This window comes from Eptesicus fuscus, chromosome 18, assembly GCF_027574615.1.
Source record: "Eptesicus fuscus isolate TK198812 chromosome 18, DD_ASM_mEF_20220401, whole genome shotgun sequence".
In the NCBI taxonomy this organism is placed as follows: Eukaryota; Metazoa; Chordata; class Mammalia; order Chiroptera; family Vespertilionidae; genus Eptesicus; species Eptesicus fuscus.
Window position 1 is genome coordinate 49,508,797 of NC_072490.1, and position 16,247 is coordinate 49,525,043.

Here is a 16,247-nt window from a genome sequence, read left to right on the forward strand (position 1 = left end):
TTAGTAGTGGGTTTTCAAAATAAAGGTTGTTTCCAGAATTTTCCACAGCCTTTCTTGGATTGCTGCTAACCTATAAATAGTCAAAGCTCATTTTCTGCTGAAACGCTTTGAGTATATGAAATTATTAAGCTATACAATGCTAAGGATCGGGAAAAGCTGCAGTTTTTCTCCAGACGTTAAAAAGTAAATTTTACTAAGCACGAAGGAAAAAAGCCCTGTACTCTGGACAGCAGACATCTGGTCTCCCCGTGCGTAGGGAGCAGTGTGAATGAAATACAAGGCAAACGGTTTTTCTCTGCATTGTGCACGAGGTGTTTTAACTTTTGTCACCTTGGGACTTAGATGAGGATACTAAACTTTCACTTTCTTTACACTTTTGTCATTCTCCCTTTCCATCAAACAAAAAAATAAGGTGAATATGTTGTTAAGTCAAAAGTAAACTTATTTGGAGGTCATTTTGTCACTTCTGAGATCATTGGAGAGAGGCCGAGGGGGAGGTGAGGATGGGGTATGTGAAAAACCAGAGTTTGCAATCGCCAGTTTTAGACAAGAGGAAGATATTAAACTTTAAACCACTGTCAGATGAGTTTTAGTGTATAAAATTTGATGCACAAGACCATGAATTTAGTTTATTTACAAAATATATCCTTTTATTTTCCTTCCTTACTCTATTAATTTGTCTTTTTACTCTAAGCCAATTTGCATCCTTTTATTTTATTTTTTGAAGTTTTATTTGAAGCAACGTTTTAAATCTCCCTAAAGAGTTTCTTCCCCCTTTTTAAGAATTGCCCAAATATAATAGCTACGTGGTTGAAAAACTCTTCATTTCAATAGTCTACTTTGACCTCTCCACTTTAATTAGGTTGCCGAGCAAAGTCTCCTCTTCAGAGAAGGCAACTGCCACGTGGTGAGTTCAGACAGGGAAAGAAATGGCGGAAAATGTGGAGAAGGGAGAGAGGAGAGAAACTGCTTTTAGAAAGCTTTGAGTTGGAACGAGGGGTCTTGCTCTCTCGCTGGTGGTGTTTTTGTTTCTCTTATAATTTAGAAGTTAATTTGTCTACATAGGAAATCTAATTCCCTATCGCTAATAAAAGAACGTGTAGGGTTTTCTGGAGCCAACATGGGGAATGTGTCAAACGTCAGCAATTAGGAGAGGATTGGTTTTCGGATTTGACACCTGGCATTGTGACTCCCTTTCTAACTGGAACTGAGATTATATACCGACTAAAACCCAAGACAAGGGAAATGACTCCAACAAAGACAGAGGCTAAACAATGTTTCCGGACATCATCTTACCTCTCAGAGTCAAGTTTTCCTTGCTTGCAAGAAAAAGGACCAGGTCCCTTGCCTATAGTAATGTTTTAAAGTTCTTGCTAAATTGTGTCTCAGACAAAGACTAGGACAGAAACTCTGCTAACGTAGTGTAGATTGACTACAATCAAATCAATAAATAGAGCCATTGAGAGCAGTGTTCTTTAGAAAGTGGTGATTTAGCGTGTTTTTATCTTATTGATGATAATTAGGTCATTTAACCTCCACTGTAAGGAAGGAATAATAAAGAATGCTTTGACCTAAGTCTAGGTTATTAATGTACACGGGTTTTTTTTTTTTTTTTTTTAATGTTTTAGGCAATTCCACTTTGGGGGCAATTCAGTCAAATTAAAGGGAGATAACATTCAATTTATATATTTTCTCTAGTCCATCTCTATCTCGTTTCATCTCCCAATGCAACATAATTATTTTCCATACTCTGTCTCCAACTATTTATAAGATATATAATACTTATAAACATATCCTTGTAGTAGCATGCTCTACCCAAAACAAATACTCAGATATGCAAAAGAAGCCAAATCGAAAGCCTTTTAAAATGCTATCCAGTAAACATAGAGGTGGCATCATTCAAGCACCGCTCCTTCGTTCAGCAGATCTTAGTGACTGCCTACATGGAGCAGGTGCAGTTTCAACACCAGAAATACAGCAGTAAACAAAACACCCCCCAAAATCCATGTCCTCACGGAATTCACTGTCTGGAGGGGCAGTGGGTGGATGGGATTGAAGGTAGTGATGAACCAAAGGTAATACTTGATATAGTAAATGGTGACAAGGTCTAACATAGTATGAAGATCTAAATGTCTTCTCAATGCAAGAAAGCAGAGCAGTTTTCGTAGTTTCTCAGAGAATGACTAGAACAAAGAGACTTCTTTCTCTATTCAAAGGTCTTGAGTGGGGGTTTTCCATCGAAGCAGCGTTTCCACGGCTGCCGATTTGGACACCGTGTAAGCTTAGTGAATAGTTAGGCTTGTGATAAAGAATGAAGAAAGCAATCCTCCCTGCTTCAACAGATATCTGTACATCAACATTCACATCAGCATTAATCACTACAGCCAACGGTGGAAAGAACCTGGCTGAATGTGTAAAGGAGACGTGGTGTACCAAAGCAAGCGAGGGTAGCTATGCTTCTATCAGACAAACTACACTTTAAGCGACAAACAGTAACAAGAGACAAAGAAGGTCAGTGTATCATGACTAGAGGCCCAATGCATGAAATTCATGCAAGAGTAGGCCTTCCTTCACCCGGCTGCAGGCACCGGCTTCCCTCTGGCACCTAGGACCTGGGGTTCCCTTGTACCCCCGGCTTTGTCTGGAAGGTTGTCTGGTCTAATTAGCATATTATGCTTTTATTATTATAGATAATGGTTGATTCATCAAGAAGATTTACCCATCAGTAGATGATTGGATAAAAAAGATGTGGTATATTTACAAAATGGAATATTACGCAGCTGTAAAAAAGGATCCATTACCCTTTGAGACAGCATGGAGGGACCTAGAGAGTATTATGCTAAGCAAAATAAGCCACTCACACAAAGACAAATATCACATGATCTCACTTATATGTGAAATCTAATGAACAAAATAAACTGATGAATAAAATAGAAAAAAAAAGATATAACAACAAATATATATGTAACCAACATCAGAGCACCTACATATATTAAGCAAATATTAACATATCTGAAGGGAGAAATAGAAAACAATACAATAATAGTAGGGGACTTCAATAGCCTACTTTCAGCAATGGATAGATCACCCAGGCAGAAAATGAACAAAGAAACATTGGACTTGAGTCACATATTAGACCAGATGAACCCAACAGATATTTAGAGAACACTCCACCCAACAGCAGCAGAATACACATTCTCCTCCAGTGCACACAGAACATTCTCAGGAGAGATCATAGGATAGGCCACAAAACAGACCTTAAAAGATTTAAAGATAGAAATCATACCAAGTATCTTTTCTAAACACAATGGAATGAAACTAGAAATCAACAAGAGAACAGCTAGAAAATTTATAAACGTGGGAACTGAACAACACACGCCTGAACAACCCATGGGTCAAAGAAGGAATCAAAACAGACATAAAAAATACCTTGAAACAAATGAAAATAGACACACACATCCAAAACGATGGGATGTTGCAAAAGCAGTTCTCAGAGGAAAATTGACAGGTTCCCCTCGCTATCTGAAAGCACAGTGTCCTATGAAGCCTTTCGTAAATCGAAATGGCTTAAAGCAAAGAATTCCTCCCCCGCTTTACAAAAGTTTGAATTATGTCACTTCGCTTTTACAAAAGAACTACCTTAATACTTGCTTTCGCTAACTGGAAGAAATCTCAAGAGGATTTTTGCTTTTACAAACTAAGCCATTACTGTTTTAATGTAGGTCTTTCATAGAAGTGAAGGTGGTGCAATGCAAACTTTCAGAAAGTGGGGGATTTCTAGGTAGTGGCACATGCATATATTAAGAAAATAGAAAGGTCTCAAATAACCTAACTTGACACCTCAAGGAACTAGTAAGAGAAGAAAAAAACAAGCCAAAAGTTAGCAGAAGGAATGAAATAACCAAGATTAGAACAAAAATAAGCGAATTAGAGCCCTGGTAGGTAGTTCAGTTGGTTGGAGTGCTGTCCCCATTCACCAAGGTTTTGGGTTCCATCCCCAGTCAGGGCACATACAAAAAAAATCAACCAAGGAAGCATGAAATAGACTGATCAATCTGAGAGAGAAGGGGGGAGGGGGCTGGGAAGAGATTAACTGAAGAACTTATATGCATAACCCATGGACACAGACAATAGTGCAGTGAAGGCCTGGGGGGAGGGCTTGGGCAGGGGGGATGCGGTCAATGGGGGGAAGGGGGAATATTTGTAATACTTTCAACAATAAAGATACATTTAAAAACAACAACAATAATAAAAAGCAGTTGCTGAAAAGAAATCAACCAATGAATGCATAACTATGTGGAATCACAAATTGATGTTTGTCTTTCTCTCTCCCCTTTCCTCTCTCTAAAAAAATCAATTAATTGAATGAATGAATGAATGAATGAATGAATTGGAGACCAGAAAAACAATAGGAAAGATCAACAAAATTAAGAACTGATTTCATCAAAAGACCAAGAAAATTGACAAACCATTAGCTAGACTAAGAAAAAAAAAAAAGAGAGGAATCTCAAATAAATGAAATCAGAAATGAAAGGAGACATTACAACTGATACCACAAAAATCCATAGGATCATAAGAAACTACTATGAACAATTATAACCAACAAACTGGATAATCTAGAGGAAAAGGATAAATTCTTAGAAATATGCAACCTACCAAAATTGAATCATAAAGAAATAGAAAATTCGAACATACCGGTAATCAGTAAGGAAATTAAATCTGTAGTCAAAAACCTCCCAACACACAAAAAAAATCCCAGGACCAGATGGCTTCACTGGTGAATTCTACCACACATTGAAAGACTAATTAACATCAATTCTTCCCAAATGCTTTTCAAAATTCTAAAAGGAGAGAATATTCCCAAAGTCATTGTATGAGGTCAACATTGCCTTAATACCAAAGCCAGATAAAGACACTAAATGAAAACTATAGACCACTAACTCTGATGAATACAGATGCAAAAATTCTCAATAAAATATTAGCAAACTGAATTTAATACATCATTAAAAGAATCATACATCATAATCAAATTGATTTATCTGTGGGATACAAGGATGATTCAACATACACAAATCAATAAATGTAATACACCACATTAATGAAAGACAAAAACCATATATTATCTCAATGATTCATAAAAAACATTTACAAAATATGACATCTTTTTATGATAAAAACCCTCAAGAAACTGGGTATAGAAGGAACACACCTCAACATAATAAAGCCACATATAACAAAGTCGCAGCTAACATCATACTCAATGGTGAAAGACCGAAAGATTTACTTCTAAGATCAGGAACAAGACAAGAATGCCCATTCTCACTTCTCTTATTCAACATAGTACTGGAAGTCCTAGCTGTAGCAAGTAGGCAAAATAAATGAAAGGTATTTAAATTGGAAAGGAAGAAGTAAAATTGCCATTCTCAGTAGATTATACAATCTTATATAGAGGAAATCCTAAAGAAAACAAAAAAGCTGTTGGAACCAATCAATGAATTCAGTACAATTGCAGTATATAAAAATCAATATTTGGAAATCAGTTGTATTTCTATATACTAACAATAAAGTATCTGAGAAAGAAATGAAAATTATTCCATTTGCGGTATCACCTAAAACAATCAAATAACTTAGAAATAAATTCAACAAAGGAAACAAAAGATCTGAACAATAAAAACTGTAAGACTTTATTGAAAGAAACTGAAGAGACACAAACAAATGGAAAGATAGCCCATGTTCATGATAACAAGAATTAATATTATTAAAATGTCCATAATACCCAAAGCTATCTATCGATTTAATGGAATCCCTATAAAAATTCAAATGGCATTTTCCCCAAAATTAGAAAAAACAAACCTAAACTTTATATGGAACCACAAAAGACTCCCAAAAGTCAAAACAATCCTAAGAAAGATCAAAACCAGAGGCATCACATTTCCTGACATCAAAGTATACTACAAAGCTACATTAGAACAGTATGGTACTGGCATAAAACTAGACACCTAGTCCAAAAGAACAGAACTGAGAACCCAGAAATAAACCCTTGCATATACAGTCAACTAATATTTGACAAGGGAGCCAGGAAGCAATAGGAAAAGGATAGTCTCTTCAACAAATGATGTTGGAAAGACTGGAAAACCACATGTAGGAAAATGGAATTGGACTCCAATCTTACAACACTCTCAAAACTTAACTCAGCAGCGATTAAAGACTGAAACATAAGATCTGACATGGCAAAACTCCTAGAAGAAAACATAGGGGAAAAGCTCCTTGACATTGGTCATGGCAATGTTATTTTAGATATAACACCAAAAGCACAAAGAGCAAAAATTAACAAGTGGAACTATATCAAACTAAAAAGTTTCTGCATAGCAAAAAAAAAAAAAAAAAAAAAAAAAAAAGGCAGCACACACAATGGGAAAAATTTTTGTAAACCATATATCAAATAATGGATTAATATCCAAAATATATAAAGAACTCAGACAGCTTAGTAATAAAATCACACAAACAATCCTATTAAAAAATGGGCAAAGGAATTGAATAGACATTTTCCCAGAGAGGACATCCACATGGCCAATGGGTACATCAAAAAGTGCTTAACATCACTAATCATCAGGGAAATGCAAATCCAAATGGCTATTATCAAGAAGACAAGAGACAAGCTTTGGGTGGGAAGGATGTGGAGAAAAGGAAACTCTTGTACATTGTTGGTGGGAATGTAAGCGTTCAGCCACTATGGAAAGCAGTATGGAGGTCCTCCCAAAATTACAACTATGATATGATCCAGCAATCCCACTTCGGAATATATATTCCCAAAATAACTGAAAACAGGTATTGAAAAGATATTTGTACTCCCACATTCACTGCAGCATTATTCACAATAGACAAGATATGGAAATATCCCAAGTGTCTATCAACAGATAAATAGATAAAAATCTACAATGAAATATTATTCAACCATAAGGAAGAAGGAAATCTTGCCATTTGTGATAATATGAATGGACCTTGAGGGTATTATGCTTAGTGAGATAAGCCAGACATGGAAAGCCAAATATTGCATGGTATCACTTATATATGTGAAACATAAAAAAGTCAAACTCATAGAAAGAGTAGTATGGTGGTTACCAGGGCATGGAGGGCTGAGGAAGTTGGGGAGATATTGTTAAAGAGTGCAAACCTGCAACTGGAAAATAAATTCTGGAGATCGAATTCACAGCATAGTGATTATATTAAACAATTACATGCTTCTAACTTGCTAAGAGACTAGATCTTAAATGATCTCATATCAAGAAAGAAATGATAATTATGTGATGTATAGAGGTGGTAGCTAAAGCTATGCTGGTAATCATATTGCAATATATAAATGTATCAAATCAACATGTCATACACCTTAAACTTATACAATGTTATATGTCAACTTTATCTCAATCTTTAGAATGTGACATATACATCCAATGGAATATTACTCAGCATTTAAAAGAAAATTCCAACATAGGCTACAACATGTATGAACCTTGATGACATTATGCTAAGTGAAATAAGCAAGACAGAAAAGGACAGATACTCTATGATTCCACTTATATGAGGTACCAAATTCAGAGACATAAAGTAGAATGATGGTTGCTGGGGATGGGGGAGGGATGAGGAATTAATGTTTAACGGGCACAGAGTTTCAGTTTGGGAATATGGAAAAGGTCTGAGACGGATGGTGACAATGATTCAGCAACAGTGTGAATGTGCTTAATGCCACTGAAATGTACACTTAGAAAAGGTTAAAATGGTAAATGTTATGTTCTGTATATGTTGCCATAATACAAAAAACTCCCACTGAACATAACCTGAATACTTCTATGGTGTAAGTATTTGATTTAAATCTTCTGTGTGACAACCAAGTGTGTATATAAGCAGGTTTATTCCTAGAAAGCTTCTCTATCAATAAACAATGCATTAAACTCAATGTGTTGACATTCATTTGACCACCTATCTTCTGAAAGGTTGGTATTCTGGGTGTTTTGTTTGTTTGTTTGTTTGTTTTTCATATCTACAAAACTCCTTACAAACAAGGTTCTAGTCCCAGGTCTGCTACTGATTGCCACTCAGTTTCCTCAGTGAGTTGAATTTAACCTGTGTTAAACAACAGAACTTCCGGCAATGGTAGAAATGTTCTGTATCCGCCCTGTCCAATATGGCAGCCACTACCACAGGTGGCTACTGAGCACTTGAATGAGGCTAGTGCAACTAAGAAACTTAACTTTAATTTAATTTCAAATATTGAAAAAAGTTTAGCCCTGGCCAGTGTGACTCGGCTGACTGGAGTGTCGTCCTGTGCACTGGTCAAGGGTCAGATTCCCAGTCAGGGCACATGCCTGGGTTGCGAGTTTGATCTCTGGTTGGGACATGTAGTGGGAGGTAGCTGACTGACATCTCTCCTGCATCGATTTTCCCCCCCTCTTTCTTTCCCTTCCCCTCTCTCTAATAATCAACAACAAAAAAGCATATTCTCAGGTGAGGATAAAAAACATGTAAGGAAAGCAGGAGGATGCAAGATTAAAAACCTTTTTTAAGTATGTTTGAAACAACTCTTTCAAATTTAACTGTTATGAAATCTAAGTAGATATCCAATGAAAATTTAGCATTCAAATGGAAATATGTTACAAGTGTAAAGTACACATTGGATTTTAAAGACAGTACGACTAAAGAATAGTTTATTAATAATTTTGCATTGTTCACATATTGAAATAGTTTCAATATATTAGATTAAATATATTAACATTAACTTAACTTGTTTCTGTTTACTTTTTCTGAAGAAGCTATTAAAAATTCAAAATTACATATGGACCTTCATTATATTTAATTGAACAGCCTAGAAAACCAATTAAACTAGAAAACCAATCCTAAGAGCCCTTGTAATTCCTGGAATCAATAACTTTACAAACATTTTTAAAAATCTACTCTAATATTTAGCAATGAAAACTACAATTACTGAATTTGGGGGGAAACTTAAGATTAAGTAGTCAATTGACATTTCCACACTTTACTTCCAACATAATACTTCAGAAGGTAAGTGAAAGTTTAGAATATTGTTTTGACTTCAGAGCTGTATTTATTTATTTTTAAATGTATCCATTGATGACACTTTATTTTTTTTTACATATGTTTTTATTTATTTTAGAGAGAGAGGAAAGGAGAGAGTGAAACATCAACATAAGAGATCAATTGGCTATCTCCTTCATGCACCCCACCGAGAATCGAGCCCTTAACCTGGGCATGTGCCCTGACCAGAAATCGAACCAGCAATCTTTTGGTGCATGGGGCAATGCTCAGCTAACTGAGCCACACTGGCCAGGGCTCAGAGTTGTAGTTAGATGTGTTCAAGTCCAATGCCTAGGAGATATTGGATGCTCAATAAATATTTTTGGATGAATATTAAAACCAGGACTTGCATTTTGACCAGACTCTTAATTAAAGCACATTTGGTAAGAACACTTACTAAAAATGAAACAGTATGAGGCCGCAAGCCAGATAAAGTAATTTGGCACTGGTTTTCTCAGTACAAGATAAAGAGAAGCTGGGTACTGAGATAAAAGGTTTGATTTTCCTCAAAGGACCTTGATAATCATTGGAAGCAATATTAATACCAGTAATAAAGCATCTTCATAGGAAAAGGACATTACCAATACTATCAATCATCCAATTATAGATAGTGAAATGGAAGCAGTGTGACATTAGTGACACCAGGGGCTCCCCTCTTGTACTTAAAGACTCAGCATTCTTCGTTTCTGCTTCTCCCCTATTCCCCCTGCCACACCAACAGGTTCTCCAGAGAAACCGCAGAGAAGCAATTACCAGTTAAAATTAGATTGAAAGGAAACACTACTTTCAAGAAGCATGTATTTTAACTTCATAAACTTCATAGGCTGAGTCCAAACTGGAACTGACATCATTGCCACTCACTAGGAAAAGGCTGTGAGCAAAAACCTCTGTATTAACCTTCATTCAAAATTCACTTTGTTTTTTAGCAGATACACCAGGTTCTTGAAGTGCTCTGCTATACCAATGTCATGAGAAATGGTATCAATTATGCAGTTGCTTGCTCATCTAATGGGATGTCTTTTCTTTGTTCCCAACATGATCATCAAATTCAGACTCTCCTCTAATTAGAACAAAACTTCCTTTAACCTCTTCCTTTTCAAATTGTATCAGAAGTGAAGTTCAATTCAACAAATATTAGTGAAACCCAGAATGGACTAGAAATTATGGATAGAGGTAAACAACGTGGTTGCCTCAGAGCCTCTTGTCTATGGGGGATTCAGCTGTATGAAGAAGTAAAGTAGAGTGTTATAAAAAGACCAAGGTAAGACTTCTAATACAGCCAAGGAAATGGGGGTGATGAGCATGGGGAGATAAGGAATCTTGGAGAAAGGGAAACAGTGTTCATTTTAAATAGCTCTAAGTAGAGGAATAGAAATTAGCCAAGGGACTTCCAATTTCAAGATAGCAGAAAAGCAATACTGACAGCTCTCGCTGCACCCAACACTTACAAATGAGGGGCATCTCCACCTCCTCACCTCCAATTTTCTCCCCAACTCTCTACTGAGACTGCTCAAGTTGAGGTCACCAATGTCGTCTTACTAAGCCCAAAGTTTGTCCTAAGCACGCACCTTTCTCAACCTGTTGGCAGCATTCGACACAATTAGTCCCTCCCTCATTCTTGAAATGCCCTTGGTTTCCAGAGCCTTGGCACCTCCTGTCTACTGCAGGGGTCCTCAAACTTTTTAATCAGGGGGCCAGTTCACTGTCCCTCAGACCATTGGAGGGCCGGACTATAGTTTAAAAAAAATGAAGGCTAAACCATGAGTCATGAAATGGTCCGATGAGTGGAGATTGCTTGGGATGAAATATTGTGTTTGTGGATGATGGAGCTGATGTGTTTTTGGGAAATGGCACCTGAGGATGACTTCCCCCTCAGCCTCAGTCTCCTACATAAACTGATTGCCAATTGATTGGAGATCTTTGACATTTATTCTCATTTCTGGATGTTTTCTTTTAATGAGTGGTGGTTATTCAACACACACACACACACACACACACACACACACACACACACACACACACGTTTCCTGTTCCACATAACTGAAAACACTTTTTCCAGTAACTACGCATTCAGATTCTAGATTTTGATTGCCTGGTCTTGAATCCTGGCCCTTCCAACTCCAAGCTGTGTGAGTTTGGGCAAGTTATATTCTCACTACATATTGGATATGTCCAATTACTATTAGTTGTGATTTAACCATGATGATGGTGATGATGATGATGATGATGATGATGAGTAGGAGAAGGATGATGATGGTGAGTGACGATGATGATGATGTTGGTGGGGAATTCCTATGCACACTGCACATATCTTATTTTGAAGTAAAAAAACAAAAGGGCAAAAACACCCGCATGTGGCCCGCGGGCCGTAGTTTGAGGACGCCTGGTCTACTGGCTCCTCTTCCTTGTGCCCGACTCCCAGATACTGGAGTGACTCTTGGCTTAGCCTTTGACCCTATTTCCTCTCTAGCTGTTCCCTCAGTGATATCATCTGGTGCATGGTGTTAAATATGATCCCCCTAAGAAGACAACCCCCAGATACATATTCTCAATTCTAATTTTTCCCTTGAGCTGAATACCCACCCAATACTTGGATATCTAATAAGCATCTCAAATTTAACGTGTCCAATACAGAGCTCTAGATTTCCCCCCTCAAACCTACCCTCACCCACAGTGTTCTCCATCTTTGTAAGTGCCATCACTACCCCTCCAGTAGCTCAGGTCAAAATCTTAGAGTCACCCCCAAATCTTTTCCCCCCTTCCACCATACATATAACCCATCAGCAAGTCATGCTGGCTCCACCTTCAGAATTATGTCCCATATCGTACTATCCCTCACCACCCTGATCACCATGATGCTGGAGATCCTTGTCTAGTCTACTGCTATACGCATGTGACTGTTGTCCATACTTCCACACTGTCCCTCTTTTCACTATAGAGCACCTAGAATCATCTACTAGTAAATGACACTTTACTGCCCATGAACCTCAAAAGCTTCCCATTACCCTTGGAATAAAATAAAGAGTCTTGATCATGGCCTTCAAAGGCCTTCATGATCTGGATCCTGGCCCCCTTTTCAACATCATTTCCTACACCACTGAGCTCCAGACACACCAGCTTTCTTCCCGTTTCTCACTTTTGCTCAGTGCTTTTGTACTCTCCAATCCATCTCCTCAGAAGACTCTTCTCTCCCTCCCTTCAGTAATGTCTCTGCTTAAATCTCACCTCTCAGTTAGAGGCCTTCCATGACCCCCTTGGCTAAAATAAGTCACTTCCTCCCTTATGCCCCAGGACCTCTATCATCACACCTGCTTTATCTTTGCGGTACATGACATTGTACTAAGTACCTCTTATTAACATGCTGTCCATTTTCCCACGGAAATGCAAGCCCCATGATGGCAGAAACTCTGTCTTGTCACCACCATACCATCGACACCTATCACAGTGCACCTGGCGAATGTACTAGTATTTTGAATAAACTAAAAGAGAAGTTAATACCTAGACAGGCCTGCTCAAAAACAAGAGGAGAAGAAACCAGCAAAGAGCCGGAAACAATGAGAGCAGAGAAGCCACAACAGTGAACCAAGGCCCAGACAAGAAGCAGGCAGAGAGGGCAGCCAGGGGCAAGAGCTTTGCAGAAAGTAACTACAACCGGCCAAGCTAAGAAACGACACTAGATCTCCACAGTGATCAGGGGAACATGAATGAGACCAAGATGCCATTTCTTACCCATCAGATTGGAAAAAGCAACGAAGGGTGATATCATTAAGTGCCGGTAAAGATACGGGAGAAATGTCCTCTCATATACTGCTGGTGGGAATGTAAATAGTTGAAGCCACTTTGCTGGGCAATTTTTAAAAATTAAATGTATTGGGGTTAATAGGATCATATAGGTTTCAAGTATACATTTCCATGACACATGATCTGGATATTGCATTGTGTGCCCACCACCCAAAGTCAAACCATCTTCCATCACCATATATTTGGCCCCCTTTCTCCTTTGTAAACACAATATTGTCCATGTCTGAGTTTTAGTTTTATATGAATGAAATCATATGATCTTAGCTTTTTCTGACATTTCGCTTAGCATAATATTCTCAAGGTCTGTCCACATGTTGTCACAAATGGCAATACTTCATATTTTCTTATGCCCGAGTAGTAATCCATTGTATATGTGTACCACATCTTTATTCACTCCCCTATCAAAGGACATTTTGGTTGTCCCCATGTCCTGGCCACTGTAAATAATGTGGCAATGAACGCAGGGGTGCATATATCTTTGCGGATAAATGTTTTTGAGATTTTGGGGTAGGTACCCAGAAGAGGGATTGCTGGGTCATATGCTAACTCTATTCTTAATTTTTTGAGGAACTGCTGTAGTGTTTCCCATAGTGGCTGTACCAGTTTACATTCCCACCAGCAGCAAACGAGGGTTCCCTTTTCTCCGTAACCTCTCCAACTCTTGTTAGTACTTGTCTTGTGGTAATAAGTCATTCTAATAAGGGTGAGGTGGTATCTCACTGTAGTTTTGATTTGCATTTCCCTAGTAGCTAGTAAAATTGAGCATCTTTTCATATATCTATTGGTCGTTTGTATGTCTTCATGGGAGAGGTGTCTGTTCAGGTGCTATGCCCACTTTTTAACTGGATTGTTTGTGTTTTGGTGTTGAGTTGTAGGAGTTCTTTATGTATTTCATATATTAACCCCTTGTTGGAGCTGTTGTTTGCATCTATAGAAACTGCCCATCTACAAGAAGAAAAATTCGCTTCCGAGTCCTCCACCAAAAGTTCTCAGTGCCCTCAGCGTGGCTTTCCAGAATGTTTTTGACAAGAACCCACATTAAGAAACCTATTTCACATTGTAATTTCCCACAAACAGATTATATAGACACATAAACAAAAGTTTTATGTTTCAAATAAAGCAACTGAATTAAGATTTATTTTTAAAATTAGTTCATTGGGGGAAATTGGAATATTTCAATGTTTTGGTGATTTGATATTATATGATATCAAATAATTATTAATTTTATTAGGAATGATAATGATCGTGTTGTGGTTATGTAAGAAAACATCTATACTTAAAAAATACATCTTGAAATATATGGCAGTGAAATGAAGTAATGTCTGGGATCTGCTTTAAAATATATCAGTAAAAAAAGAAAAAGAAGAAGCTGGGATGGCACAAATCTTGATAGTTGTTGAATCTGAGTGATGGGTACATGTGGGTTCAGTATAGTATTCTTTCTACCTTTGTATATGCTTGAAATTTTTCATAATAAAAAATTAAGTCCAAATAAAATGAATCTACTCTTTCTCTTACTACATAAAATGCTCTTTGATATATTTTAACTAAATCATAGAAGGGAAAAAGAATATAGGTAATGACCCCCTAAGTTGATTTTGAGATGTGCGAGACTTCTAGCTACCTTGGTCTTTGCCCTGCCCATATGGAGTCATTCTAACCCAAAAGACACTTTTCGGTCACTTGAATGCAAATTAATAATGAAAAGCCTAATTCTTCTCAATGTTTCCAAACTCCCAAAATGTAATGCTTCTTGACATTTCCATAGTTGCCTGTTCAAGTTCAATGTAAATAGCTGCTGCTACTTTGGGATGCCTGAGAAAGTCTATCACCGTGCAAGGCTGCATGTCTCCCTGATGACATCTCCATGCTGATCTTGTAAATCCTACAGCAACACATAACGTAGTACAAAGATATGCCAAGCAGCATCAAAAACATTTTTTTTTTCAAAATCTGGGTTTAATATAAATGTCAAATCACATTTAGAGGAAAACAAATTACAGAGTATTCAGACGACTTTAGCTAATTAATTCTCTCCAGTGATAATATTTTGAACTTTGGACACAGAGGTTTAAGTGCTTTATTTCTGTTGTTTCTTACAACTGCTAATTTACAAAGCAAGTTAACTAAGCTGCTAATTTTTTAACAGAGACAAATTCTAATTTTTGTACTAAGTGGGAATTTCCAACATCAAATAAATTTATCTATACCCAGTGTTTTTCTTGGTCTGAGATGTGGATTTAAACACACACACACACACACACACACACACACACACACACACACACACCCTATGATCCAAAAGAGAAATATCACTTTCTACCTTTTGCTAACCTGGGGGAAAGTGTCCTAATTTAGTTCTAAAATGCCACTGACTTTGTGAATACCTTTCTTCCCTTTTCCCCCAAAAATCATATATACCTCACACTACTGTCTTAGCATCCATGTCGCTGCTTCCTCCACACCCTTCTTTTTTTTTTTAAACATATTTTATTGATTTTTTTACAGAGAGGAAGATAGAGGGATAGAGAGTCAGAAACATCAATCAGCTGCCTCCTGCACACCCCCTACTGGGGATGTGCCCGCAACCAAGGTATATGCCCTTGACCGAAATCGAAGCTGGGACCTTACAGTTCAAAGGCCGACGCTCTATCCACTGAGCCAAACCGGCTTTGGCTCCACACCCTTCTTAACTGCATCTTGATTTTATTCAGATCTCACCTTTCTCCAAGCCTTTCCTGCTTCAGGGAAGTTGCCCCGCCCAAACTGGTGGTAGGTACCAAGGGATATGCTCCTGTTGATCTAAAGCAGCCCTGCTAATCCCCTTCTCCTTGCTGTTGATTGGTGTAGGTTGAACATGTGATACAATTCTGGCCAATGAGACAGGAGAGCAAGTCAGCCGGGAGGGTTTCTGGGAAAGTTTCTCCTGCTCTCAAGAACAGAAGATGGTTCCTTTGGACACTGTCAGAACTGCACTCGAGGCTGCAGCATCTCTCTGCCAGCCTCGAGGAAAACACACAGACAGCCCATCTAAGCCACACAGACACAGAGCTGGCTCCTCGCTGTGAGTTTATTAGGGGGAAAGTGAACCATTTCCTCATCATTAAGGAACATGCATGCTACTAGCAACTAGGAGCTCTAAAGGATACAGCAGCTTTTCAGAATTTCAGGGAAAACTTCACATCCATTATTTGTTAAACAATTTGTGAACTTCAACCAAGAGTGGATCTGTGTGACTCCAAACAGCCCCAAACAAAATCTAAGTGTATGAATTGGTATGGAATCAAGGAAAAACCCTAACAGTGCAAGTCTGAGAGGTTTAGGGGTGCTCTCTAGCAAATGGGGTGAAGTTGAAT